The following is a 27,806-nucleotide window of genomic DNA, read 5'->3' as shown; positions in this document are numbered from 1 at the left end:
GTTGTGGGCTTGGTGGTCTGATGGTAGATGCATGTACCTGAATGCCTGACCCGATGTTTGACTCCCAAGTTCTGACACAGAAACTACTGGGAGACTAATCCTGTGGGGTCCTAATCCTGCACTCTCAATTTAAGGGTGCTTTCCGGGACTAGCCTGCCCTGCTTCCCTCAGCGCCTCTCCTCTCTTGCACCTGTGGTATCCTGGTTTTGTTCATGGATGCTTGGTGGGGACCTCAGGCAAACCTGCTCCTTGGCTAGCTTCCCTGCCCCATTCCTTGTTAAAAAAAGAAACAGATTTCAACACTGGCCTCTGTCTGCCTGATCTTTGGCAGGAAAGTGGAGTTGACTGCTTCTCCCCACTGGCACTCAGTCCCTGTACTGCCCAGGACAGGGTGGAAGCGGGCAAGCATTTGTCGTGATCCATTGATTTGAGGGTTTGGGGTTTTGCTTTGTCTTCCTCTAAACCAAAACCCAGCAGCACAAAGTGAACCCACGAGAGGTTGTGAGCTTTAAATTTTTTAGATTTTAAGTGTGTTTCTGGCAGAATGAGAGGCCTTAAAAACCTTTCTTGTCCCGAAGCCATTTGCTTCGTTTGCTCAGACCTTGGGTCCAAGAGAGGCTTAAAATAACTTGCCTTTTACGGAGGGTCCTAAGATGTCAGGGGCTAGTGCTTTAGGGTCTCCTTAGCAGATGGAAATTCTACCCACAAACCATACTGCTGAGCCAGCGGTATTGCTCGGGTCCAGGGAAAGATAAGCCTGGCTCTCCCATCTCCTTTGTCCAGAGAGAACACAGTTGGCTTGCAGGGAGCTTAACAGCCTCCCCTTGGAAGTGGTGAAGGACAGCGTTGTTCCCGTGGATGGGAGTGCAGTGGGAGGCCTGCCTCCCTCTAAACTGGCCTCTCTTTGCTTTAGCGTGTTCACCCATCCAGAGTGGCAGAGCTGGGCGATCGAGGAAGGTTAGAAAGTAGACCAGATTTTTCCCTAAGTGCCATTCAGGACCAAGAAATCAGTGGCTGTGATTTCAGGCCCACTTCTTAAATACCCTAGAGTTGGCAAGCTAAGTGTCAGGCTCTTTCTTACCTGTTATCCTAACTAAGATCCTTTTTGCAAGGTAGACAGTATTATCCCTATTTTACGGAGGAGAAAACTGTGAGTCAGAGAGGTTAAGGAACTCGCCTGATGTCACACAGCCAAGCAAGCGGTTGAGCAGAGATTTGAACCCAGGACTGACCCCAAAGTTCCTTCCCCTCCTCTTCTTCCCTTTTTCCTCCTCCCCCCCTCCTCCCTCTCCTTTTCCTTCTTCACAAGCCCTTAATGAGTGTGAGTGCTGGTCCTTAGCATTTACATATATTATTTCATCATATAACCTCAAGGTGGAGTTACTGTCATTATCCATATTTACTGGGGAAGCAAAGCCTCAGAGAGGTTAAGTAACTTGTCCAAGGTCACACAGCTAGCAAGCAGCAGTGTCTCTCTGATCTTCCCTCTAATGCCACCATGTAAGGTGCTTTGGGGAAAGGGATGTAAATGAATGTGACATTGTCTCAGCTTCAGAGCAGGATACCCCCTAGTGAGGGGAGCGGTTAAGTCCATCGCCAGTGAGGGAATGGACTGGAGGGAGGGTGGTTGACATGCAGAGGGTATGGATCATTCTGGAAATAGCCAGGCTCAAGGTTCTAAATTGGACTCCTGATCATTGTCGTGGGTGCCACTTTTAAGTCCTCCCACAGTATCAGAGTTGATGACAGGCTGTCCAGCTCTCCTGAAGGATCAAAGTGGGAAGAGCAGCCTAGTTCTTCGTCAAGATCAGGTTTTGAAACGGTGACGGTGCTTGATGATAGGGAAATAGGCCAAGTAGACAATAAAACTAACCTTGGATAGGCCGCTAGTAAGGCCATTCATTTTTTGGCGAAGTCGGTGGCTCATTTTAGTTCGTTTAAGAAAAACAAAATAAACAACTGATGGGGTCCAGGGAAACTGTGCTTTCTGCGAAGTACACTAGTGCCTCAGTTTCCTATCTCATCCTCTTCCTGTGATATTTGCTAAAATCTCTAAGAACTAATGGCTATAACCCACCAAGCCTGGCTAGGAATAACAGTAGTGCCTCTTAGAGGAAAGGAGAGATTTCAGAGGAGGCCTGCCTGCTCCATCTCCTCCGTATGGGCCTTTGTTATTTCATGCTTGGATTTTGGCCTTGACTTTCTTCCCAAGGTCCCCCCTGCCCGCTTCTCTGAGCAGTCCGTCTAAAACACAAATCTGACCTGGTATGGGTGTACCTTGTTTTACTGCACTTCACAGATACTGCGTTTTTTACAAATCGAAGGTTTGTGGCAACCCTGCATCAAACAAGTCTCTCAGCACCAGTTTTCCCAACAGCATTTGCTCACTTCCTGTCTCGGTGTCACATTTTGGTAATTCTTGCAATATTTCAAACCCTCTACTAGCAAAAAGATTACGATTCACTGAAGGCTCAGACGATGGTTAGCATTTTTTTTTTTTTTATAAATTTATTTATTTTATTTATTTACTTTTGGCTGCGTTGGGTCTTCGTTGCTGCGCGCGGGCTTCCTCTAGTTGCGGTGAGCGGGGGCTACTCTTCATTGCGGTGCATGGGCTTCTCATTGCGGTGGCTTCTCTTGTTGCAGAGCACGGGCTCTAGGCATGCGCGGGCTTCAGTAGTTGTGGTGCGTGGGCTTCAGTAGTTGTGGCTCGCGGGCTCTAGAGCGCAGGCTCAGTAGTTGTGGCGCACGGGCTTAGTTGCTCCGTGGCATGTGGGATCTTCCCAGACCAGGGCTCGAACCCGTGTCCCCTGCATTGGCAGGCAGATTCTTAACCACTACGCCACCAGGGAAGTCCCATGGTTAGCATTTTTTAGCAACAAAGTATTTTTTCATTAAGATGTGTGCATTGTTTTTTAGCATAATGCTATTATTACACACTTAATAGACTACAGTATAGTGTAGACATAACTTTTATATGCACTGGGAAACCAAAAACTTCATGTGACTCACTTTATTGCAATATTCATTTGATCGCAGTGGTCTGGAACTGGACCCGCAATATCTCTGAGGTCTGCCTGTAATTTCCCCAGCTCGCCGACCCCAGGACCTTCCTGTCCCTTACAGGATGACGGCCGAGCTCCTTAGCCAGCATATGTGTGTTCTAGTGCCTTCTTGCCTGACCAGTCCCATTTCCTGCTTTAACCCACAATTCTAGTTCTCTGAATCCCCAGTACATTCTTAAACCTCTCTGCCTTGCTGGTAACTGTCTGGCATGCTTTCCCCAGGCTCTTGTTTACTCATGCGCTTCAGTTCTGTCTTGACAATCCTGCTGATAATCCCATCTCTTTGAAGCCTTCACTGAACCTCCTATTCCCGATGGGGCTAATTACTCACCCTTTTCTGCTTTGGTATCTGGTCTAGGCTTCCATTATTACGGCTACTTACTGTGCGGAAATGACTTCTTTAACCATCTGATCACCTCCAAGGCCCCACGTGTTCTTTCATCTGTGCATCACCTAGCTTGATGCCTACCGTATGCAGGCACTCAACAAGTCATGGTCCAAATAAACCTAGTTGGGCCTCTGAGGCCTGGTAGCTCATGGGAGGGACTGTCTGAGGGCCCCGTCAGAGGTGGGCGGCAGCCCCTCCTGCCTCTGTTCACCCGTGGTTGGAGTCTCATCACTCCCAGCACAGCTGATTGTCCTGGGGGCTGCCATCGTTGCCCCCCCGGTCTGTGGCTGATAGAAACCCTTGAGGTGTTAAGACGTTGGCAGTATGCAGACAGAAGGGAAGAGAAAAAAAGTTTTTATAAAAACAAAATCCTTGAAAAATAGCATTTCTCTAAAGAAAACTAAATGCAGGGTACTTAATAGTCTTTAAAAAGTAAGAAAGTTTCTGTTATCATTTTTATAAATAAAACATACAAGTTCCAATTTAAAAAAACGAAAAAAGAATGTAGACAGAGGGCTTCAGCAGAATTGGCAGCTATGTGGGCACGACCGCCACTGAGAACTAAGCCAGCTCTCTGAGGGTGTGTGCCTTGATTGAGCCTGGGCCTCCGCCCTGACCCAGCAGCTGTCACTGGTGCCTTCCTCTGGCTATGTACCACACACTCCCTGTCTTAGTGTGCTCGGGCTGCCATGACAAAATTCCACAGAAGGGGGCGGGGGGGGGGTACTTCAGCAATGGAAATGTATTGTCTCACAGTTCTGGAGGCTGGAAGTCCAAGATCAAGATGTCAGCAGGGTTGGTTTGTCTTAGGCCTCTCTCCTTGGCTCTTGGACAGTTGCCTTCTCACTGTGTCCTCAGCTTGTGTGTCTGTGTCCTAATCTCTTATAAAGATAACAGTCCTATTGGATTAGGGCTCACCCATATGACCTCATTTTACCTTAATTACCTCTTTAAAGGCTCTGTCTCTGAATACAGTCACATTCTGAGGCCCTGGGGGTTGGGACTTCAACATAGAAATTTTAGGGGGACACAATTCAGCCCATAACACTCCTGCCCTTTCCTTAGATGCGGTCCCCAGGAATCTGGCTGTGCCGCCTGTGCCCTTTGACCCTATGCTAGGGATGATCAATGCTAGGGAATTATCCCTAAAGGAAACTGGAGGGTTTGGATTTTTTTTTTCCTTATATGGGAAAGGATGGATTTTATCCAGGACTCAGACATCTCTGGGCTATAAGAGTAGCTGCTGAAATGCTAATGTATGACTCACAGGCAGGGATGTCAGGTTGATAAAGGAGGCAGGTATGAGCAAAGGTATTTAAAGCATGGAATTAGGAATAACCTTGAAAATAGTCAGTGGGGTTGGCGTTTGACAGTGCAGTTTAGAGATAGCCCGCTGTCTGCATTGCGCATCAGTCAGCGGTCTGGACCATCTCTAGACCATAGAGCCTGAACGTTGTGAGCAATACGAGGGATTTTCCAGGGGAATTCTGTTCACACTCAGCTTTTGCCTTCTCACTGCCTTTAAACCCAACAGCTGCCTAAGATGGGCCTGTACTATCGGCCTCTTCTGGGTGATAAAAGGATTGTGGGCAAGGCGGTGGCTGAGGCTTGAGCAGGGCACTTTGTCTCATGCACTACCTTGGTGCTGGTGGTTCATGGCTTTCTGGTGACAGGCCATGCAGGGATAAGGCCTAAGGTGATAGAGCAGAGGACCCCCTCTCCCTCCTTTGCCCCGATGCCTAATGTATCATCAGGAGTTAACCTGGGACTCAGTACAAGGTGGAGGGCCACTGCCCATTTGCAGGGGCCAACACATGGCAGGCACGCTGGCTCCTTTTCCAGAGTTTTCCTGCAGGCAGAGCCAGCTGGCACCTGTCTCAGTCAAGGTGGGCCAGAGCTGTTGGCCTCAGGGCAGATGTAGCCAACACGAGCTGGGATAGAGCAGTGGGGCTGTATTCCCAGGGGTGACCAACCCCAAGGTAGGTGCTCCATCACAGAAATCTGTGTCTGTTGTTCCTTCTCTGACCAAGCTTCCCCAGCATACTTGCCAAACGATACATAAAGCCCAAGGACTTGGGTAGCTTTTGTCACTGGTGATACCCTGGGTGGTGGAATGGTTAAGCGTTCGGGGTCTGGAGTCAAGCTGCAGGCTTCCAATCCTAGCTGAGTATGGAACTTAGCATCTCTAAGCCTCAGCCTCCTCATCTGTAGGGTGGGATCATGATAGTATCTTCCAGTAGAGTTATCGTGGGGATTTAGTGAGATCACGTGTGTGATGCCCATGGTAAGTGCTCAGCCATTCACAGGCGTTATTGTCATGACCAGAGACTAGGTTCTTCTTTGGAAGATCATAGTGCCTGAGCGGGGCTGCTGAACCCAGGCCAAGATCTGAATCCTTTTTTGGCCCACTCCTGGCACAGCAGGTGGTCACCGCCGAGCTGGGAAGCAAAAGCAGCGTGGCAACTGGAGACCGAACAGCAGTTAGACTTTCACAGCTTCCCAGGGAGCCTGGGCATTTGACTCCGCCGGAGTTGGTGCCCTGGCTTTCCTAGGGCCTCGCCAAGGCAGAATGCCTGTATCACCAGGCCGGCGGAGGCACCAGTTAAAATGAGCAAGCATCCGGCCTGCTGGGTTCCAGCCTTGTAACCCACACTTGAAGCCTTTCACTTCCTCCACCCTCCGAGTCTTCATGGGGGGGATCCTCTCTGTTGCCTCAGGGCCCCCGCCGTGAAATGCCATCTCTCCCCTCCGCATGCCGAAAGCTACCGTGTCAAAATGGCAGTTGTGGCAGCTGGGTGCAGGCTGGAGCAGCTGCCAAACTGCTGTTTACCCATTGCCTTAGGGGGTCCAAGTTCCCGTTTGCTCCAGGAGTGCTTCGTGAGGCAGAACACTCAACTTCTCAGCCTCCGAGTCGGGGAGGGAACGTGGGAGGGCTCTGACGGCCCCTGGCTGCAGTGCCCACCCCCGGGGCTGCCTTGCGGATCACAGCACGCTGGCCCTGGAAGGAAACCCAGAGGAGGCACCAAGCGATCAAGCCCACGGGAGGGACATTGGTCCCAAGACCACCCCCATCCCACCTTCATGCTCAGGGAGTCCACAGGACTCCCTTTGCTGGGTGACTTCCCTGATTTGGACATTTCCTGACTCTCCCTTCTCTCCCCATCAGTCCAAGCTGAGTAAGGTCATTCACAATAAAAATAATGGCTCGGGACTTCCCTGGTGGTGCAGTGGTTGAGAATCCACCTGCCAGTGCAGGGGACATAGGTTCGATCCCTGGTCCGGGAAGATTCCACATGCCGCGGAGCAACTAAGCCTGTGTGCCACAACTACTGAGCCTGCGCTCTAGAGCCCATGAGCCACAACTGCTGAAGTCTGGGCGCCTAGAGCCCGTGCTCTACAATAAGAGAGCCACCGCAATGAGAAGCCCACGCACCGCAACCAAGAGTAGTCCCCGCTCGTCACAACTAGAGAAAGCCTGCCTGCAGCAACGAAGACTCAATGCAGTCAAAAAAAAAAAAAAAAAAAAAAAAAAAATAATAATGGCTCATGGGTATTGAGCCCCTATCACGTGCCAGGCAGTGTCTGAAAGCACTTTACATGTGCCATCTCAGTCATTGGGTCCTCCTAGCGGATCTGTGCGGTCGGTTCAGCATCTGCATCTGACGGAAGAGGAAACTGACACTCTGAGAGGTTGAAACTTATCCAGGGTCACACAGCCAGGTAGTGTTGGCCGCAGCATTGGAACCCAGGTCTTCTGATTCGGGAACTCAGGTTCTGAGCTGATGTGCTGCACTCCAGGAAGTAAAGCTTTGTGAAAGAGGTAGAACTTTAGGCCAGAGTTTCTTTTCCAAAAGGAAGTTGGTTTCTACGATATCTTTACCTTCATCTCTTTTTTTTTCAGTTAAACTTTTATTTCCTGCAAGGCATGTTATTCTCAATTGGAGCTCCATACCTGGAACTCCCTTTCGTGTTATAAAAACAGCAAAACTTACAGGGATTTCATTGTACACGTGGTATCCGGTCATCACTGAGAAACTAGAAAAGACGGGCAAGTGAAAAAACAACAGACCACAAAGGACAGCCACGACTTCATGCAGCTTTCTCCTCAGTGTATGCCCTTTTCTAATGCACAGGCATTTGGCTAAATTTTACATCATGGTGGCTGGAACAAGACAGTTTGGGCTGAAAATGGGAACTCATAGGAGTCAAGATTTGGGAAAGGAAGGGCAAAGGAGGACCAGCCTTGGAGCAGGACACGAGGCTCAAAAGGCCAGCTGGGGTGGCCGAGGAGGGCCATCCCCCGCAGTCACTGGTTCCCAGGGGCAGGTGACCCCCTATCATCACTTGCCTGGAGGGTATCCCTGGACAGGAGAACTGATTCAGGCCATCAGTGCTGGGGTTGCCTTTTGCACTGGTGACCCCCTTTGCTGTGTTTGCTTTTTGTTGGAGGTACTTATCTACTCATAAAAACGTATGGCTCTTTCTCTACTCAAAGCACTTGTGAGGCTGTGGTTCAGCCGAAGTGACCTTGTAGGAAGTGCCTGAGCACGTGACTGCCCTGGGCCCGGGGGGGCCTGGGACACGCTGGGGGGCGCACGTGCTGTCTGGTGGGCTGGCTGATACTTCCCTCTGGCCATCCGTTACCATGTAGGCTCACGGGCTGCTTGTGACTACATTTTCCAGTGTTTCCAGAAAAATCAAAACCTACGCTTTTCATCGGAAGCCTTCTGACTTTTAGATATCAGCAACCGTCTCACATTTCTCAAACAGCCAGCTGAGTAAAATCTAGTCAGCGGCTGCTACTTTACGACATAGAACCTACCCGTTCAGCCTTTGTTTTCTGTTCAGAACGAACTCCTTCAAAAGAAGGAAACAGTACAGAACCAACGGACGTGCTCTCCATGGCCTCGGAGAGGTTCTTCACCTTTGGATGCCGTTCCATGAGATTCAGAACTGGCTGGGGGAACTTGTCTCTGCCTCTGCGTGCTTCACCTAAAGAGAGACCAGATTTCGGGACTTCCCTGGCGGTCCAGCGGGTTAAGACTCCGTGCTTCCACCGCAGGGGGCGTGGGTTCGATCCCTGGTCGAGCCAGGCCGGGCAGGTGAGGTGGGAGGACAGAGCAGGTGGGCGCATCTCCCGGGATCCCCTTCATCTTTCCTGTTTATTCCTTGCTTCCTCTGGGTTGCAATTCACCTGATACTCTCTCTGCGGGAGTTCCCTTTGCTCCTTCTTTCTTATCTGCATCCAACTTTACGACTGTCTTCTCTTTTTTTTTAAAGATTTATTTTATTATTTATTTATTTATTCATGGCTTTGTCAGGTCTTAGTTGCGGCACATGGGCTCTTCGTTGCGACACGCAGGCTCTCTCGTTGAGGCGTGCAAGCTCCGTAGTTGTGGCGCGCGGGCTTAGTTGCCCCGCGGCATGTGGGATCTCAGTTCCCTGACCAGGGATCGAACCCACGTCCCCTGCGTTGGCAGGTGGATTCTTTACCACTGGACCACCAGGGAAGTCCCTCTTCTCTTTTCTTAGCTATTTGATCATGGGACTCTTTTTTTTTTTTTTGGCTTTGACTTTGAGATGTGTAATAAAGAGTCAAGTGGGCATTAGAAGTTTAAAACTAAGTAATAGTTTAATAACTAGTCGTCTTCTAATTCTTTTTTTTTCTTGAATCGTTGTCATCTTGTCAACTGAAAAGCTAAGTAGAGTTTTTCAACTGGCCAGCATGGATTTCTTCAGAGCTTAGAACAGCTGTTGCGGAGGTCACAGAAATGTAGCAGATCTAGTTATGGCTCGTGAAGGATTTATGGTCTGGTTGGCAATAAGACAGGCGAGTATATGATGTGCTACTTTTGTGGCTTTTATTGTAACCGTGGATGGATTTAGAGGAGGAGAGAGTAAGGATGGGCAGGGGAGGTGGAAGCGCTTTCCCAAGGAGGTGAAATATTGGGGCAGGAGATGGAGTCAGTCTGCTTGATCTGGGGAGGGAGCACATCAGGAAAGACTTTAGAGAGATTAAGCTTGATTGTGCTCAGTGTTTAAAGAGCAGACGAACAGGAAGCAGGAAGTGGAAGCTGGAGGTGAAAGACCATCTCAGGGAAAGGAGCAGGGGAGCAGAGGTGTAGAAGAGTCGGAGTGGACGGGTGCGTGTGGTTGGCGCTTTGACTGGTGGGCGGGGAGGAGAGATTGGATCCAGATCTTGGGGTGGCTCTCCACCTCCAGGGCTGTGCTGAGGAGTGGGACTTCATCCTGGGGGTGATGCAGAAGTCCCAGAGTGCTTTAAGCAGGGGAGTGACACGGTCACATTTCAGGGGAGCGTCTGCAAATTCACTTAGGCTGCCCTGCAAAGAGTGGTTGGAAATGGGTGGCAAGACCAGGTGGCAGGGGGGTGGCCTAGGCACATGATGGGACCTGTTTTGTTCGGCCTGAATGGTATTTTAAGCAGGTATTATGCTTGTTCACAGCACAAGGGCTCAGCACCTGCCGTCTCACACACCCCAGCTTCCCACATTTGCTACCTGCCTGATGCCTGCAGGCATTTGAGTTTGTAGCCCTGGCAGTAAATTCTGATAGGACGGCACCGTGGCAGGAGTTGAGAACACAAAAGACGATGAAGGCTCAACTGAGGGAGTAGATCAGCCTATGGGCAGGTGGAGTTTTGTTTTTTTTTTTGGCTACATGGGGTCCTCGTTGCTGCGCACGGGCTTTCTCTAGTTGCTTTGAGCGGACTTTTATTGCGGTGGCTTCTCTTGTTGCGGAGCACGGGCTCTAGGCACGTGGGCTTCAGTAGCTGCAGCACGTGGGCTCAGTAGTTGTGGCTCGCGGGCTCTAGAGTGCAGGCTCAGTGCTTGAGGCACACGGGCTTAGCTGCTCCGCGGCATGTGGGATCTTCCTGGACCAGGGCTCGAACCCATGTCCCCTGCATTGGCAGGCAGATTCTTAACCACTGCGCCACCAGGGAAGTCCCAGGTGGAGTTTTAGGCACGGGTGGGAGTTGGAGATGCTGGGGACAGGACCGAATGCCTGGGCAGAGGGAAAGAGGGGGTACGAGCCTCCCCATGTAGGCCAGAGATGAGAGCGCTGGGGCAGATGGGGTCTGGGGCGTGGTTCAGAGCACACGACGAGTTTGAGTCTAGCCCTGCCATTTGCTGCCGTGGGACCTTGGGTGCTTGACATAACGTCTCTTAGCTTCGGTTTCCTCATCCGTAAAAGGAAACTAATACCAGTACTACCTTAGAGGGCTGTCCCAAGGTTGAACCAAGACAGCATACCTCAAACAGGCACATTGCCTGGCTTATAGCAGAAGGAACACTGGGTGGATGTTAGCCATTTTCATTAGGAGAGGGGTCAGAGCAGGTAGACCTATTTTATGGAGAGCCTGGAATGCTGACAGCATTTTATTTATTATTTTTTTCCTCCAAAAAATTTTTTTAAATTTTTGGCCGTGCCACGCATCTTGCGGGATCTTAGTTCCCCTACCAGGGCTCAACCCCGGGCCGGTGGCAGTGAAAGTGCCGAGTCCTAACTACTGGACCACCAGGGAATTCCCCAGACAGCAGTTTAGAGTTGGTGGAATAACCAGAAAGTGATGTGATGAGAACGTTTCTTCCAGCTGACTTCTTTCCAACTCCGGAGGCCGTCTCTATCCACCGTGATAGACCTTAGAGTCCTGCCTTAGAGACCCTGGGGTGGGTCAGTCCTGAATAAGGATGGCATTTTGCTCTGGAGATTGGGAGGTGGGTGGAGAGGAAACTCCCAGCATGTCCTATAGTGGCAGGAGTCAGACTGGGCCTCTTTTTTTAAAAAATTAATTAATTTTATTTTTTATTTATTTTTGGCTGTGTTGGGTCCTTGTTGCTGCACATGGGCTTTCTCTAGTTGCAGCGAGTGGGCTTCTCATTGTGGTGGCTTCTCTTGTTGGGAGCACGGGCTCTAGAGCGCAAGCTCAGTAGTTGTGGCATGCGGACTCAGTAGTTGTGGCTCGTGGGCTCTAGAGCGTAGGCTCAGTAGTTGTGGTGCACGGGCTTAGTTGCTCCGCAGCATGTGGGATCTTCCCGGACCAGGGATCGAACTGGTGTCCGCTCCATTGGCAGACGGATTCTTAACCACTGCGCCACCAGGGAAGTCCCAGACTGGGCAGCTTTCTCTCTTTCTTTCTGTCTCTTGAAGCTCAGTGCAGTTCTTGCCTCACCCTAGGCACTCAGGAAACATCTGGACAATATGGAACCCGTGAGTCCTTTCGTGAGTTCGCCTGGCTTGGGATATATGTGTAGGAGGGTGTGCCTCAGATTAGTAACGTCAGGAGCTGTATCTGGCAAGGAGAAAGTAATTAGTGAAAGAAAAGCAGAGATTGGAGTGAATATGCTCTGCTGCCAAGCTCTTAGGATCAGAAAGGACCTATTCTCCCGCTTTAAAAAGGCACGGCTTCTAAGTGTATCCAGCAGGTAAGTTTCTGCTTTGTTCCAGTGCACTGACACAGCCCTCTAAACAATCCATCCTGCTGGAGAGTTGATCAGGAAGTTCTCAATCTGCTCAGCCAGGAAGCCTAGATCTAACTCTCTCTATCCTCTTTCATGATAATTCCCGGATGGCTGGTATTTCCATTCAGTGGAGAAAAGGAGGGTTGAATTCTGTTCTCATAACAACTCTCCATGGACTGAGGAATTGTCATCTTGGATTACAACTGGGGTGTTTGGATGACAAATTAAAAATATTTTTTTTTTAGATCTCTTTCCCTGTGTATGTTAGCTATAGCACAAGCAAACGCATGATACGGTAGCAGCATCTTTTTTTTTTTTTAAAGGCATGATTTAGGGGCTTTGTTTTTCCCTGGAAGACTCAATTATGTTTGGGGAGTCTCCTAGGTGAACGTTTGGTGACTTCAGCCTGCATTTGGAACAACACTAGCAAATATCTCCCATGAGTGCTCTGTGGGCTCCACCCCTGCACCCTGGCCCAACAGTGAATCCAGGAGCTACAAATCAGAGCATCCTTTATGCTACCTTAAAGTAGAAGTCTTCCCCAGAGCCATTCTTGCTACTCTCTCATTGGAGGCAGCAAGCACTCTTACAACTGATTGCAGTTGGAAACACTGTGTACAGTCATGTTAACATAAGCGGTTGCTCCTACGAGCCCTTGTGAAGTAACAGTATTTATCCCCATTTTTCAGATGTGCAAGTCGAGGGGTAGGGAGGGAAGTGACCTGCATAGGCAGACAGTGGAGCAGTGGGCCTCGTTCATCGTCAGTGTTGGTGGGCTGCTGTGTGCCCAGCCCACCCCTGGGGAAGGCAGCTTTGTGGGTCCCTCTTGCTCTTGGATCGCAGACCTGCCACCTCTGTTTTCAGGCCTCGCCCAGAGGGAACATTTCTCCATCCAAGCTCTAGTGGCTTTGAAGCTTTCATTAACTTCAGAGTATAGATAAGGAAACCATAAACTCAGACCCGTTCACTTGGTGAGGGTTAGGCCACGTTCTTGGATCAAATGAAAATGAAGACCTTGAATGCCAAAGCCTCTGATCCACCCTCCCAGCCTGGCCCCCATCCACGTGGCAGTGGCCCCAGCACTTTCCAGGCCATGAGAAATTCCACCTCAGTTATACCCTTGGCTAATGGGCCTTCATTCTTTCACTACCCCTCCCAGAAATCAGAACCAATAAGCAAAAGTCTTAAACATAGGGCTGTTCATACCATCTCATTTATTTATTTATTTTTTGGCTGTGCCGCGCGGCGTGCGAGATCTTAGTTCCCCGACCAGGGATCGAACCCGTGCCCCCTGCATTGGGAGCACGGAGCCTTAACCGCTGGACTGCCAGGGAAGTCCCGTATCATCTCATTTATTTAACAGTCACATAATCTCCAGTTTTTTTCATTTGAACCGCTTTCACTACCAAACCTTCCCGTGGGCTGCCGTCTCTTGCTTCTGATCTATCCCCACTTCATATTTCTTCAGCCGAAGATCTTGTCCTCTGTTTCCATGGAGGCTTCCCTAACCGTCCCTAACCGGTTAGGGTAGCGGCTGCACTTCTGCACCCTCGCATCCTCTGAACACACTGCGCGGAGGCCCGCTTGCTCCCTAGCACCTGCATGTGACAGATTTGATTAATGTCTCATGTGCTGAATCAGGGTTTGCTTTGTGCCTGGGCAGGTGCTATTGTTTTGGGTCCTGATGTGCCTGTTTCTGGGAGCACAAGTTTTTGCAGAGTCACGGACCACATCTTTTCTGCACACAGCCAGGGCACTTAATAACAGACTCCCATGAAGTAACATATCTGGGAGTGCGTCACTAGGTTCCCAAAACACCCAGGGCCCCAAGTGACTCTGCTTGTCACAGCTTAACCAGCCCCTGGAACCATCTGGGGTGACCAGGAGACTCGTTCACGTGTGATCAGGTCAGAAATAGTCCGGGCGGGGCCTGGCCCCTGCTTCCCCTAGGAGCAGCCTACTTTGGGGATGTCTTTGGTCTTCTCCGGGGTCCACACGTCTCATAATTGCCGTGTCAGCCCGGGGTGGTGTGGTCCCACCTTCCCTCACATCTGAGCTCGCCCCTCCACCACCCCGCCACTCGTAGGCCACCTCTCCCTCTTGTTAATCTCTCTTTTTGTTAGACTGGGATTTTATTTATCTGTTTTTTCTTATTCTTTGAGCTCTTGCTGGAAATCAGCTCGGGCAGAGTGACTGTGCTCGGCGCTGGCTAAAGGCTTGGAGCCACTCCAGGCTGCCGGATGCGTGGGCTTTCACTTGTGGGTGGTCGTCGACAAGCGTGACGCCTTTTCTTTGTGGCACCCCAGGGTCCCCTCTTCTTGCCGGCTAGGCTGTTCGCACTTGGCTGGCCTGCCTTTTTGCTGTGAATGGCGGTTTTTACTGCGCACCCTGGAGCCTGTCTGTTCACCTCGATGGGGCTGAGACTTTCTCAGCTGCAGAGCCTGCTCAGCCTTCAGGCCAGTTGACCTGTTTGCTTTTGCTGCATGTTTCGTGCTGTTTCCTTTTGGAGCTCAGACACTGTCCCAGGGTGGGCAGGGGCTCCCAAGTCTGGAGACGGGGATAGCTTGGGAGAATCCTCAGGTTGTTAGAAATGTGTGTGTGTCGGGCGAGTGATCATACATGCTGATGATGTAGTGTGTTCTGACATTTCTTCAGAGTCTCTTGGTCTATAGCAAAGGATGGGGTTGAATTTCCAGTGTCATCTCTCAGCAGCTGTGCAAACTTGAAGGAGGAGCTAAGCTTCGGTTTCTCCCTGAGTTTCACTTTCTTCATCTGTAAAACGGGGAGAAGAACATCTCCATTCAGGGTTGATATAAAGATTAAACGGGAAATTCCATATAACATCTCCCGGTACCACCTCAGTAAGTGGAAACTCTAACTAATAGTAAAGTATCATGGTTTCATTTTCAACAAAGTAGCAATGACGCCCTTTCTTGAGCCTCTGAGTAGATAATCTAAGGACTCTCTGGGTTGAGGACTTGAGCTTGCCCTTCCTTTTATTAAATTCTTCCTCTTAAGGAATGTTAGTTGGGCTTTGGATTTTCTTAGGGATGCCGTGGTGGCAAATGGGGGAACCATATGTTAATTTCCTTGACCATCCAGGTGCATTGCAGAGACAATTCAACTGAAGTAGCCCCACCTCCTGCCCACCCTTTAGGATGGCTTTTTGGTTTCCATTGTATTTTTCTTTATTCACAATGCCTCTTTTGCGCTCTCTTCCCCACTCGACAGAAAGGGAACCTTCCTGTAGACTTCCTCCTGACATGTCACTCCCCCAAGGGACCTGTGCCTCCCGGCCATCTCACCCCTTGTTGCTGCTCTTCTGAGTATAGCCACCAGCTCACAGGAGATCCAGATGCCGGGCTACGGCCAGTGTTCATGGGAGCCGGGTCCAGTCAGTCCCCCAGGCGCTCCCAGGTAGGGGCTAGTGTAGACCTCTGATCAGTAGCCCACCTGGAGAACGAGTCTCATAGCCACACTTGTTCCTCTGAGCACCACTTATCCGCTGACCCCCCTGCAGAGGCCCAGGGAGCGCCAGTGTGCAGTGAAAAATGCCTTTGTCTCCATTTGCTGTTGTACTGCTCCCGTCCCCATCCCTGTGCGTTTCACAATTAGCATCTCCAGTGCTTCCAAGTGAATACAGGACAGATGTTCACACAGGTGCTGCACTCTTCACTGGGTAAACAGAGTGGAGTTTGCATGTTTTTCTGTGTGTGTGTGTGTATGTGAAAAGTAGGCCTTTGAGATGGATGTAGTGTTTACAAATGTTTTCTCAAAGCATCCGATGCCCTTTTGCACATGGTTAGGTGCTCAATAAATACTTTGTGATGAGTTATTAGTGGGAATAAAAGCCTTTTGTTTCATAAAAAACCCAGGGGCCCGGGAGCAGGAACTACAGTTCCAAGTCAAGGCTTGTAATTCACAGACTAAAGAAGATGGAAATCATTTCCAGCCTCACCAAGAAATTATCTGCCAGCATCTGGCAAACCCCTTCTTCTCTCTGTGCCTTGGCAGAGGGTGGTGGTGGGTTGTGTAGCAGTGGCGAGACATGGTTCTTCACGTGCAGGGTGGTCAGGACAGTGAGACAGTGGAGATGACCCCAGCGGCTCCTGGCAAGTTAACTGCTCTGTGAACATGAGCTCACCATGGCTCCTCCAGGGAAAGGACCTTGCCCTTTTGCCTGTGCAGAATGTAGATGGGATGACGGTATAACCGAGAATGCCCTCCTGGCCTGCGTATTTCCGATTGGCACACCTGGTCCAGCTGCTCTGCTGGTAAAACCCAGCAGCTCAAGTCCAGTCTCCTTAACATGGCTTACAGGCCACCCGTTGCTCCTGCCTCACAAAAGAGTCAGGCTGCTGGGCTCAAACCCCAGCCTGGCCCCTTTCTTGCTCTGTGACCTTGGGCAAATCACTTAGCCTCTCTGGGCCTTAGTTTCCCCTTCTGGAAACTGGAGATATTAATAGTCTCTAGTTCATGGGGCTTTTTATACTTAAAAGAACTAACAAACGTAAAGCACTGAGTGTGAGCTGTTATTCTTGTTCTCATTCCCACACATCAGCCTTATCTCTGGCTTCAGAATTACCGAACCCTCTGCAGTTTCCCAGACATTGCCTGCTATTTGCTTCTCTGTGCTTTATGCATGACCTTCCTGTTTCTGGAATGTACCCCTCACCCCATCCCCATCCCCCTTTTGAACACCTTTTCATCCCTCATCCTTTTAAAGCCAGCACGGATATCGCCCCTGAATCCCTCTCTGCCTCTTTCCTCCAGCCCCCGTGGACGGTAGTTGTCATTACATCCTTTTCTAGGCTGTTGTAACTAACAAGTGCCTTTAATGCACCAGAATCACATCCCTTCTTTTGCCTCCTGATTGTGAACTCTGTGAGGGCAAAGTTCATGGTTTTACTTTTTCAAATCCAACACCGAACCCAATGCCTGGTATACAATAGGTGCTGAGTAAATGTCTCCTCAAATGAAACCATATTTGTTTGCATCTAGAAGGTCAGCCTTTTAAAAACTTTCCCCTCCCCTTTTCTCCCCCAAATAACCGCATGATTTATTAAGACTAGAGACTTGCTCTCAAGGTCACATTTGCAACCTCAGGGTGTGAGTTCCCTATGTGGCCAGTTTGAGGGTGGGCCCCTGGGACAGCAGTTGCTACTCTAAATTACCAAGAGATGCTTATTTTCCGGGCCCTTCCCAAGAGTCTGTTGTTTCTGATCTTCACCCCTCCTGACTTTCCGTACATCTCCTCTGTTTATAGCTGCTGCTCTCAACTTTCTACCCAGTTCAAGTCCCTTCCATGGCTGGCCTTGTGTATCTGCAGGGAATCCCTCTGGATTTGGCCACTTATGTCCCTGTCAGCTGGCCAGAAACAGAGTTGGAGGTGGCGCAGGGCGTTATCCTGGCTACTTCCAAACCAGGGCTCCTCCTTCTAGAACAGTGCTTGACCCAGTACCGGCCTGGGTGAGCCTTTCATCTTTCCTTTCCTCCTCTGGCTTAAGCCTCTGGCAGGACAGGTTTTGGGCTTGAGGCCAGCGATTCAACTGGGAGGGCTGCACGCCAGCTCTCGCCTTTGTGGAGGTTAGTCTATCTGCCCGGGGTTCTGCCTGGGTTTACAGCCTTTCCTAACGTGGGTTGATGACACGGGTCTACCTCCCAGGCCATCTTGCAATCAGTCATCAGCAGAGAAGTCTCGAGCAGAAGGAAATGTGCGCTCTGCTTTCTTTCGGTGTAGTGTCTTTTGCCTGATTTTTATCTAGGGGCCTTTAAAGAGCCAGCCGGCACAGAAGCAGGGCGGCGACGCCGTGCCTGGAAAACGTATCAGCGTCACTCTGGTTTATTTTCCTCTCCCCTTCAAGCTTTTTCCCATGGAGTGGGGCTCTCAGCGACAACTGGCAAACGGTTGGGTGATTGCTCGTTGTCATTCTGGTGGGCATCGGTGTCATGAGGGCCCCAAGTGCTTTGTGGGTATTCGCATTTGTTTCTCAGATGCCCAGGTGCACAGTTGGCACCAGTCCCGGTTAGTGGATGGAGAAACTGAGGCTCTGGGGATCAAGATCGTGAACCAAGGGCTGGGAGGGGCACAGCTGGGAGCGAACTGGGGTGTTCAGGGCTACGTTTTGTCTTGAAGAGGATGTGCGGGATGTGTGTGTGTGTGTGTGTGTGAATGCATAAGGTCGTGTATGTGTAAGAGAATGAGAAGGAGGGAGGATTGAATGGGGTGGGGTCCTCAGTATAAACCTGCCCAAGAACAGTCACTGCCTTGCAGTCTTTCCGATCAGAACTACCTCCCACGAGGAGCTCATATGCCTTTTATCCAAAGCAACCTCTTGCCCAGGCCCCAGAGGAAGGCCGCAGTGATTTCACCCAGCCCCCGTGGACCCTGCGCTCGCTGGATGGGGGGGAGGGTCACAGAAGCCCTCGTCACCTACCCGTTCTCGCCCTCTCCCCCCTGGCTCCGCTTTACAGCCGGCACGTGGAAACTGTTTCTGTTTACCCAGTGCCACCAGGATGCGGCTGCACGCTGTGCTGCAGCGCACGGAGGTCTCGGGTTCCCCACAGGCTCGTTTCAGAGGCCGCATGCAAAGCAGCCAGCTGTGTTGCAGGGAGCGTCTGGGCCCCGTCACATCAGCTTGGAGGAAGCGTTACCATCTGTGCGACAGGTCATCCTGCCCTCTGCGTGGGGAACTTCTCTCCTACTTGGAGGCCGTTCTTCTGTTGTTATTGTTGTTCTGTATTCCAGTGCCTGTCAGTTCAGCAGTTTCTTTCTGTTCCTTCTCCTCTATGTTCCCCTCCCTGGGCTGACTGCCAGGAGGCAGGGAGGGCAGTTAAGGGGTTGGTGAGGCATAAATCTTTAGTGGCGAAGGTCGGCGGGCCTGAAAAGGCTGCAGGCTGGTTTCACAGGAGAGTTCTCTGCCCAGGGCACCCGAAGTGCAGAACACAGTGTTTCTCTTTGGGGGTTGGGGTGGGGGGGACTTGCCCCAGAGGCGCCGAATGGGATCTTCCTGGTCGCCGAGAATGTTCCTGCTCAGCTTCCTCTGGCCCTTCTGCGAGCGGAGAAGCTGGTTTGCTGTGGGAGCCAGAAGACTGCCGCTCCCACCCTCCTGCACTGCTGTGTATCTTTTTTTCCCTCCTTCTTCCCTCCCGTTTCCGGGCCAGCTGCCTCCCAGGAAAGACGGAAATGTAGAGGCGAGGGCCAGCCATCATGTTCCTGGACGAGGCAGCGGAGGGCCAGCTCCCCGACAGCCCCGTCGTGAGCTCATCCCGTCTCCTCCAGCTGGGCCCTTGCGGTACGCCTTGACCTTGCTTTTCCAGCTCGTCTGGAGACACCCACCCTGCTCTGGGCGAGTACGGTGCCGAAGTCAGAGGTCGAACATGTTGATTCTTACGTGGTCTCTGACAACCGCTGGTGTGAGGGCTGGTCCCTGATCACAGGAGGGGGCTGGACCTGGGCTGCTGTGTGAGAGCCCTCCAGACCGCCTTGTTGTCCAGACTCCCTGTGCAGGGGATGCCCTGAAAGTTGCATCATCAACTTTTACCTGGAGACCAGGGGGCTGCTGTTTCTCCCAGCAAGTGCAGATTTGGCCCAGGTGGGTAGGAGTAGGCCAGTGGCTTACTCTCTTTGATTTGTGTCACAGCTGTGCACCAGCAGTTGCACAGTGGCAGACAGTGGGCGTCACACCACTGTCCACATTACTCTAGTGAGGGATGAGTGACCATTGTTTGTGGTGGGGAAAGCTCTAGATGGGGAGCCAGGAGGCCCGGGTGCTAGAGCTGGCTCTCTGATGGATCAGCCCTGTTACACAGGCACACCTCCCCTCCCTGGCCTCAGTTTCCCATCTCTAAGAGACGGGCATTCAATTAAGTGGTCTCTGTGATCCATTCCAGACCTGACCATCATCCTTTCTAAGACCCCAGACCTGACACTCATCGTTTCTAAGATGAGCAGCAGAAAGTACTCAAGTCCACGCAGGGAAGCCCCATAGCCCATAGAGCACGCTAAACCCTGCTCTGTGGTTTAGCGTGGGGACTCTCAGCACAGAACCTGCTGACCTTCTAAATGTGTGAGACCTGGGCAAGTTCACAGATCTCTCTGGGCTTCCATTGCCTCATCTGTAAAATGGGCACAATAATCGTCGCTACCTCACAGGGTTATTGTGAGTATGAAATTTATAGAAATATATAAATTTATATAAATGCATAAATAAATATATGGTGCTGAGAATAGCCTGGCACACAGAATGTGCCCTGTAAGTGTGCTTGTTATTTCAGCAGAAGCTGAGGTTTGGGCTACATAGATTTGTGGGGCTGAGGTTAATTAGGGTTGGCGAGGGACGTGTGTGCTAAAAAAGACCCTGTCACCCTCTCGGTGCAGCGAGGCAGTGTTGGTGGAAGGCTTCTGGTAACCAGCAGCATCCAAGCGGCTGGGCTCTGCACCAGTTGTGGCATGGCCAGCCCCATGGGTGGTTCATGAGTTGGGAGTCATTTTTAAAGCCATCTGCACCCCCTTGCCTGTCCCCCTCACTGTCTTTATGTATCTGTAAATTCATAGATGCTGTGAATCGCAAAGGCAGCTGGTCCAACTTGCCACTTGCTGGGGGAACCTCCCTCTGTTGAAGCCTCCTCTTGAGGCCCCGTGTTGATGGCATACGTGCTGCCTCGGCAGACAGGTGCCCCCAGAGGGCAGGGACTACCCAGGTACCTCCAGTCCCCACCCAGCGCCCCCAGCACCTAGGAGCTGCACTCCGCCCCTGGGGATGCCCATCAAACAAGCGAGTAGAACAATGCCATTCATTGTTGGTTTTAAAATATTTTTATTAAGAATTATTTCTAACTTACAGATCACATGAGGAATAAAATGACAAGTACATATGTACCCAGCTCCACCAGAGCTTAGTGCTTACTTAATTTTAATAAATCAGACATGAGTTAAAGCCCCCTCTGCCCAGTGCATTTGGGGGGCAGCTCTTTTTTTTTTTTAAGATTTTGTTTTCGATGTGGACCATTTTTAAAGTTTTTATTGCATTTGTTACAATATTGCTTCTGTTTTATGTTTTTGGTTTTTTTTGCACACGAGGCATGTGGGGTCTTAGCTCCCCGACCAGGGATTGAATCCGCACCCCCTGCATTGGAAGGTGAAGTCTTAACCACCGGACCGACCGCCAGGGAAGTCCCGGGGGCGGCTCTTGTAGTTAGAAAAGCCTTCCTGGGATCTGGCGGAAATGCCCGTCCTCTGCCATCTCCTCCCAAGTCCTTGTTCTGCCCTTTGTAGCCTCACAACATGTCTCCTCACACCTGCCAGCCACCAGGTGTGATCTGTGACTAGAGAGCATACATTTTGTCTCTGTGATGCTCGCTGTTGCGTGAGGGCCCCGGCATCCTAGTGCTCGGCAGTCACCGGCTGCCCTCTGAAGATCTACCTGTCTGTTAGGAGTTTGCGAAGGAACAGGAAATGGAGAGAGATGCAGCGGGAGCCAGATCCTAAAGACCCTTGCTGAGTCTGAGTCTTTCCCAAGGGCGAGCCACTGAAAGATTGTTAAGCAGCTGAGGGATACGATCAGATTTATGCTTTACGGACTTCATCCTGCAGCAAGACTCCCCGGCGGTCAGGTGGCCGGGAAAGGCCCAGGCAGCGAGAACCAGCCTGAAGGCTGTTGCTGACTTTTAGGTGAAAGGCAGGAGCCTCCAGTGAACGTGGGGAGTGGAGATGGATTAGAGAGAGGAGACCCTCCCAGACCTGGTGACTTATAGGCCATGAGGGGTGGGGGAAAAAAGGTGATGTCAAAGATTTCCAGCCGTGAGGACTGTCCTCCCAAGGCAGCCGGAAGGCTGGTCTGTCTCCCTGTCCCAGTGGTCCTTGTGGATTTCAGAGACTGGATGGAATTGTTGTTTGTGCATCAGGGGAGAAGACTGTCACCCAAACCAGGGCCCTTCAAGATACCAAGGGTCACCTGCTCCCAGGCAAAAGCCATTGGTGTGAGTGTGTGAATGAGGTGGAAGTGGCAAGGATTGGCCTGCAGTGTGGGATGCTGTAGCGTTCCCACGCCCCCCCCCCCCAACCATCACAGTGGTGTGTGGTGTAAGTGATGGGGGCAAAGGGGAGAAGTTGAGGAGGACCACGTGCCTTCTCCCCACCAGGATGGGCCCGGGCGGGAGGCAGAAGCTGGATCAATTTGCTGAGACCCCTACACGAGAAGAAGGGCTCGGAAGGCTCACACGGGGGTCTCCAAGGCAGGGGCTCCTGCAGACGCTTATGTCTAGCACGGTCTGGGAAAATGCCACTAATGTCCGCTGCCATCTGTGCCAGCCTGTCGCCGCCCACCCCGCACCAGCACCGCTATTTATTCGACCTAGGACTGCAGTGTCCCGGGCGCTGGCTCCTGCAGTGCTGTGCAAAGGTCGTGGAGGACAGGCGCAGGCGCACAAGCTCCCAGCTGCATCCAGATGCCGGCAGGCATCTTTCTCCTACTTGGGAGTCACGTTTTGGCTCCTGCTTCCCTGGTGCATGTGAGCGGGTGGAGGAAGGTGGTTTGACCTTCTCCTGTCTCTGCCTAGGGCTTAGTTCTTTCAGAAATGGGCACTGGCATCAGAGTTGGGAAATGTTGGCATTGGTAGAGCAGGACCAGAATGATCAAGGGCTGACTGCAGCCAGATGTCCTGCCTTCTACCTGTTACTCCATTTGAGGGATGGAACCGCTGCTGTATTTTTAATCCTTTCGGCACTACCTTGTCCTCCTTTTCGGGTTTCCAATCCTTGAGAGGCATGCAGCCTACCAATTAGAAGCTAACCAGCCTAGTTTGGTATCCAAGCCCTTCTTCTCACTGGCTGCGTGACCTCAGGAAGGTACTTAACCCTTCTGCATCTTAATCTCCTCAAGTCTGAAGTGGGAATAATAATATTACCTTCTTCATAGGATTGCTGTGAGAATTAAATAGCTTGGTTGGTAGAAAGTACTCAGGTATGTATCAGTTATCTATTGCTATATAACGAACCACCCCCAAACACAGCACCTTAAGACGAAAACGTCATTTATTCTGCTCATGAATCTGCAGTTTGGGCAGGGCTTGGGGGAGGGGCAGCTTCTCTGTTGCACACAGTGACTGGGGCTGGGGGGTCTGTTTTGAGATGACTTATTCAACTGACCAGCAAGTTGGTGCTGGCTGCCGCCTGGCAGCTCAGCTGGCCTGTGGACTGGGTGCCTTGATGCTCCTCCGTGGGCCTCTCTCCCAACGTGGTGGCTATGTTCCCAGAGCAAGAGACCCAAGAGAAAAAGGTGGAAGCATTTTTACGACTTAGCTTTGGAAGTCATAAGCATTACTTCCTCTATCCTCTGTTGGTCAAGACAGTCACAAAGCCTCACCTGGTTTCAAGAGGAGGAGACATAGTCTCTACCTCTTTGTAGGGAGGTGGCAGGTTCTAGAAGAGCACGTAGTATGAAGGATAATGCTGTGGCTATCTTTGGGAAAAAAAATCTGCCACAGAACAGATTTTGACACGTAATAAGCCATCCATAAGTATTTGCTACCACTAGTTTAAAACCATTCTCTGCTGTCCTTCACCCCAGACTTCTCTTTCTTAGAGGGTGGGAGTATGGCATAGTGGTTAAATGCAGCTGCTCTGGAGCAGCGCTGCCTGGGGTTAAATCCTGGCTCAGCCCTTTGCAGCTGTGTGACCTTGGGCAAGTTGTTAACCTCCCTGTACAGTAGGATTTATGCTAGTGTGTACCTCATGGGATGGTGAGGATTACGTGAGTTAATCAGCATGGAGCACTTAGCACAGAGCAAGTAGTGTTAACTCATTACTTTTCTTATATCCTTCATTGGTGCAGTCCCTTCCAGAAAGACTGTCCTAGTTACACATGCTAACGATGGAGCTCAATCCAGAGTAGGTTTGTGAACTGGAAGTCCCTTCGCTTCCAGACGCACAAAGTTGGGAGGGGAGAAAAAGAACTATACTGTTGTAAGAGTCTTTTTTTTTTTTTTTTTAATGTTTTATTTATTTTTGGCTGCGTTGGGTCTTGGTTGCAGTGCGCAGGCTTTCTCTAGTTGTGGCGAGCGGGGGCTACTCTTCGTTGCAGTGCGCGGGCTTCTCATCACGGTGGCTTCTCTTGTCGCGAAGCACGGCCTCTAGGCACACGGGCTTAGTTCCCCCACGGCATGTGGGATCTTCCCAGACCAGGGATTGAACCTGTGTCCTGTGCATTGGCAGGCGGAGTCTAAACCACTGCGCCACCAGGGAAGTCCTGTAAGAGTCTTATACTAGACGTGAAGTGGTCTCTTGAAGGTAGACGTGATAAATTTAAAATGTATACCATAAACCCCAGAGCAACCTCTGAATAACAAAAGAAAGCATTGTAGCTAATAAGCCAACAAGGAGATAAAATGGAACCGTAAAAAAATATACAGTCATCCTAAAGAAGGCAGAAAACGAGAACAAAGAACAGGTGGGACAAATATGCGATAAATTGCAAGATGATATATTTAAGCCTAATCATATTAGTAATTACTTAATTGTAAATAATCTAAATACTCCAATTAAAAGGCAGAGTTTTTCAGATTGGGAGAAAGGAGCAAGACCAAACTCTATGCTGCCTACAGGAAACAAAGTTGAAATATAAAGACACAAAGAGGGAACTCCCTGGTGGCACAGTGGATAAGTCTCCGTGCTCCCAATGCAGGGGGCCTGGGTTCTATCCCTTGTCAGGGAACTAGATCCCACATGCATGCCGCAACTAAGAGTTTGCATGCCACAACTAAGGAGCACACCTGCTGCAACTAACACCTGGTGCAACCAAAAAAAAAAATGTTTCTCCTTTAAAAAAAAAAAGACACAAAGAGATTAAAAGAATGGAAAAAGCTACAATAATCACTAATTCAAATAAATAATCAAAACTGGAGTAGACATATTAATCAGATAAATATTTGTATATTTATGTAAACTCTCAAAATTCAAAAAGAAGAAAATAACCTAATAAATAAGCAGATAAACTACTGAAGCCCGTGCGCCTAGAGCCCGTGCTCCACAACGAGAAGCCACTGCAATGAGAAGCCTGTGCACTGCAACGAAGAGTAGCCCCTGCTTGCTGCAACGAGAGAAAGCCCGCAGACAGCAACGAAGACTCAACACAGCCATAAATAAATAAATAGATAAATAAATAAATAAGTAAATAAATACTTTTTTAATTTTTAAAAAATAAAATAAAAACCTTCCAAAAAAAAGGAAAAAAAAAGAAAAAGGTAAAAGAAAGATTTGGAGACACTTCAGTTAAGTTGTACAAATGGCAAATAAAGATATGGAAAGATGCTCAACATTATTAGTCATTAAGGAAGCACAAAGTAAAAGCATTGGAATTAAAACAATGCAGTACCATCACAACCTTTTAGAATAGTTGACTAAAAAAACTGAGCATGTCAATTGTTGGTGAGGATGTGGAGGACCTGGAACTCTCATTCACTGCTAGTGGGAATGTAGAATGGTACAATCATTTTGGAAAACAGTTTGGTAGTTTTGTAAAAAGCTAAATGTATGATCTAGCTATTTCAGCCCTAGGTATTTACCCCAAAGAAATGAAAGCCTATGTCCATACCATACCCTGTACATGAATGTTCATAGCAGCTTCATTTGAAATAGCGAAACCCTGGCCACAGTCTAAATGTGAATGGATAAACTGTGGTACATCCATGCAATGGAATACTACTCAGCAATAAAACAGAATGGACTGCTGATACACCACGTAACATGGATGAATTTAAAAATAATTATGCCGAGTGAAAGAAACCAAACAAAAAAAGAGTACATACTGTGATGCTGTTTACCTAAAATTCTAAGAGATGCAGGTTCGTCTGATAGTGACAGAAAGCAGATCAGCGGTTGCCTGAGGATGGATGGATGGGGAGGAGGGCTTGAAAGGGTGACAGATACATTACCTTGATTGTATTTAGTAATGGTTTCACTAGTGTGTACTGCATGTCAATGCATATCAAATTGAATACTTTAAGTATGTGCAGTTTATTGTGTGTCAAATATATCTCAGTAAAAGTATTTAAAAATCGGTAGAGAAGAGCTTTGCAGAGGGCAGACCTGACTGCCCTTGCTTAGCAGTTCAAAGTCAGAAGGACCGGTTGTGACCCAACAGCCCTTTGAACCCTGCCAGTTTCCTCCGCTTTCCTGTTTGGTTGTGAGCTTTACACATCTGCTCCCTGCCACTGTGCATGACTCATTATCCAAATGTTTGATTCTTTATCCTCCCATAGGTGGGTCATTCGGAATGTGGGTTAGGGGAACCAAATTCTCATCCTAGATTCTCTTCTTCCCAATAAATTTAAAAAGCTGAGAGTCATTTCTCGGTGCCATTGCATATGTCAGTGGAGACACCTGAGTGTTATGACGAGCCCAACTCAAACAAGCTTAAGTGTAAAAGGATATTTGTGGGCTCAGACTTCAGAAACGCTACGAGGTAGATTTTGGGCACAGCTTGATCCCAGGGATGTAACTTGGGCAGGTTTTCCCCAGGTCGTGGCAGAGGCAGCTACCAGCAGCAACAGGGAAAGAGCCCCTCCTTTCTAACTGGTCCAGGAAAAGTTCCAAGTTCAGCCCTCACTGGCCGGGCTTGGGTCAGCACCACTGCCTGAACCAATGCCTGTCCTGGGGGGATGAGGGGATCTCATTGCACTGGATCATCTGCCTGGGAGCCAGGGGTGGAGTTGGCCAGAGCCAAAGACTATGGACAGAAGGTAGGGAGAGGATGTTCTTCAAAAGCAGGTGGGGCTGTGTTACTGGAAGAAAAGGGCATGGATGTCAGCAGGGAAAAGCCGCAGAGGACACTGCACCAGGGAAAAAAATCCAATTGTTTTTATTTTTTTGACAAGGTAGTATATTAACATGCTTCCAAAAGTCAAAAGTAATCAAAAAGATCACTCCCTCTGAGTGACTTCTACACTGTTCCCTACATCCATTGTAGGCAATCAATTTCATCGAGTTCTAATTTGTTCTTCCTGTTTCTTTTGTTAAGTAGATATCTCTGTGTTTTCTCCCTTTCTTACACAAAAGATAGCATACAGTATGTGCTTCTTTTGTACTTGCTTTTTTCACTTAACAAGAGAAGGAAAAACTTTTAAATTGAGGTGTGGTTGATGTACAATATTATATAAGTTTCAGGTGTATAACATAGTGATACACAATTTTTAAAGGTTATGCTTCACTTATAGTTATTATAAAATATTCCTCTGCTGCACAATATACCCCTGTAGCTTATTTATTTTATACATAGTAGTTTGTATCTCTTAATCCCTATCCCTATCTTGCCCCTCCCCCCTTCCCTCTCCCCACTAGTAACCACTAGTTTGTTCTCTATTTCCTTTTTTTTTTTTTAATATTGCTTTCCCTCTTTTTTTTTTTTTTTTTTTAATAGGGAGCATTTTCTTTTTTCAAATTTTATTTATTTATTTTATTTATGGCTGTGTTGGGTCTTCGTTTCTGTGCGAGGGCTTTCTCTAGTTGTGGCAAGTGGGGGCCACTCTTCATCGCGGTGCGCGGGCCTCTCACTATCGTGGCCTCTCTTGTTGCGGAGCACAGGCTCCAGACGTGCAGGCTCAGTAATTGTGGCTCACGGGCCCAGTTGCTCCGTGGCATGTGGGATCTTCCCAGACCAGGACTCGAACCCGTGTGCCCTGCATTGGCAGGCAGATTCTCAACCACTGCGCCACCAGGGAAGCCCTGTTCTCTATTTCTGAGTCTGCTTTTTTTGTTTATATTCAATAGTTTGTCTTATTTTTTAGATTCCACATATAAGTGATATCATACAGTATTTGTCTTTCTCTGTCTGACTTATTTCACTAAGCATAATACCCTTCGTGTCCATCCATGTA

General features: G+C 49.5%; 1 protein-coding gene across 1 annotated transcript in view; it reads left to right on the top strand.

Annotated features, from left to right (window-relative positions):
• TPCN1 (two pore segment channel 1) overlaps positions 1 to 27,806 on the top strand; it is a 64,273-nt gene that overhangs the window by 2,945 nt on the left and 33,522 nt on the right. The gene's annotated exons all lie outside the window — the stretch shown is intronic.

Source organism: Balaenoptera acutorostrata, chromosome 13, assembly GCF_949987535.1.
Source record: "Balaenoptera acutorostrata chromosome 13, mBalAcu1.1, whole genome shotgun sequence".
NCBI lineage: Eukaryota > Metazoa > Chordata > Mammalia > Artiodactyla > Balaenopteridae > Balaenoptera > Balaenoptera acutorostrata.
This window is presented reverse-complemented; position numbering and strand designations above follow the sequence as displayed.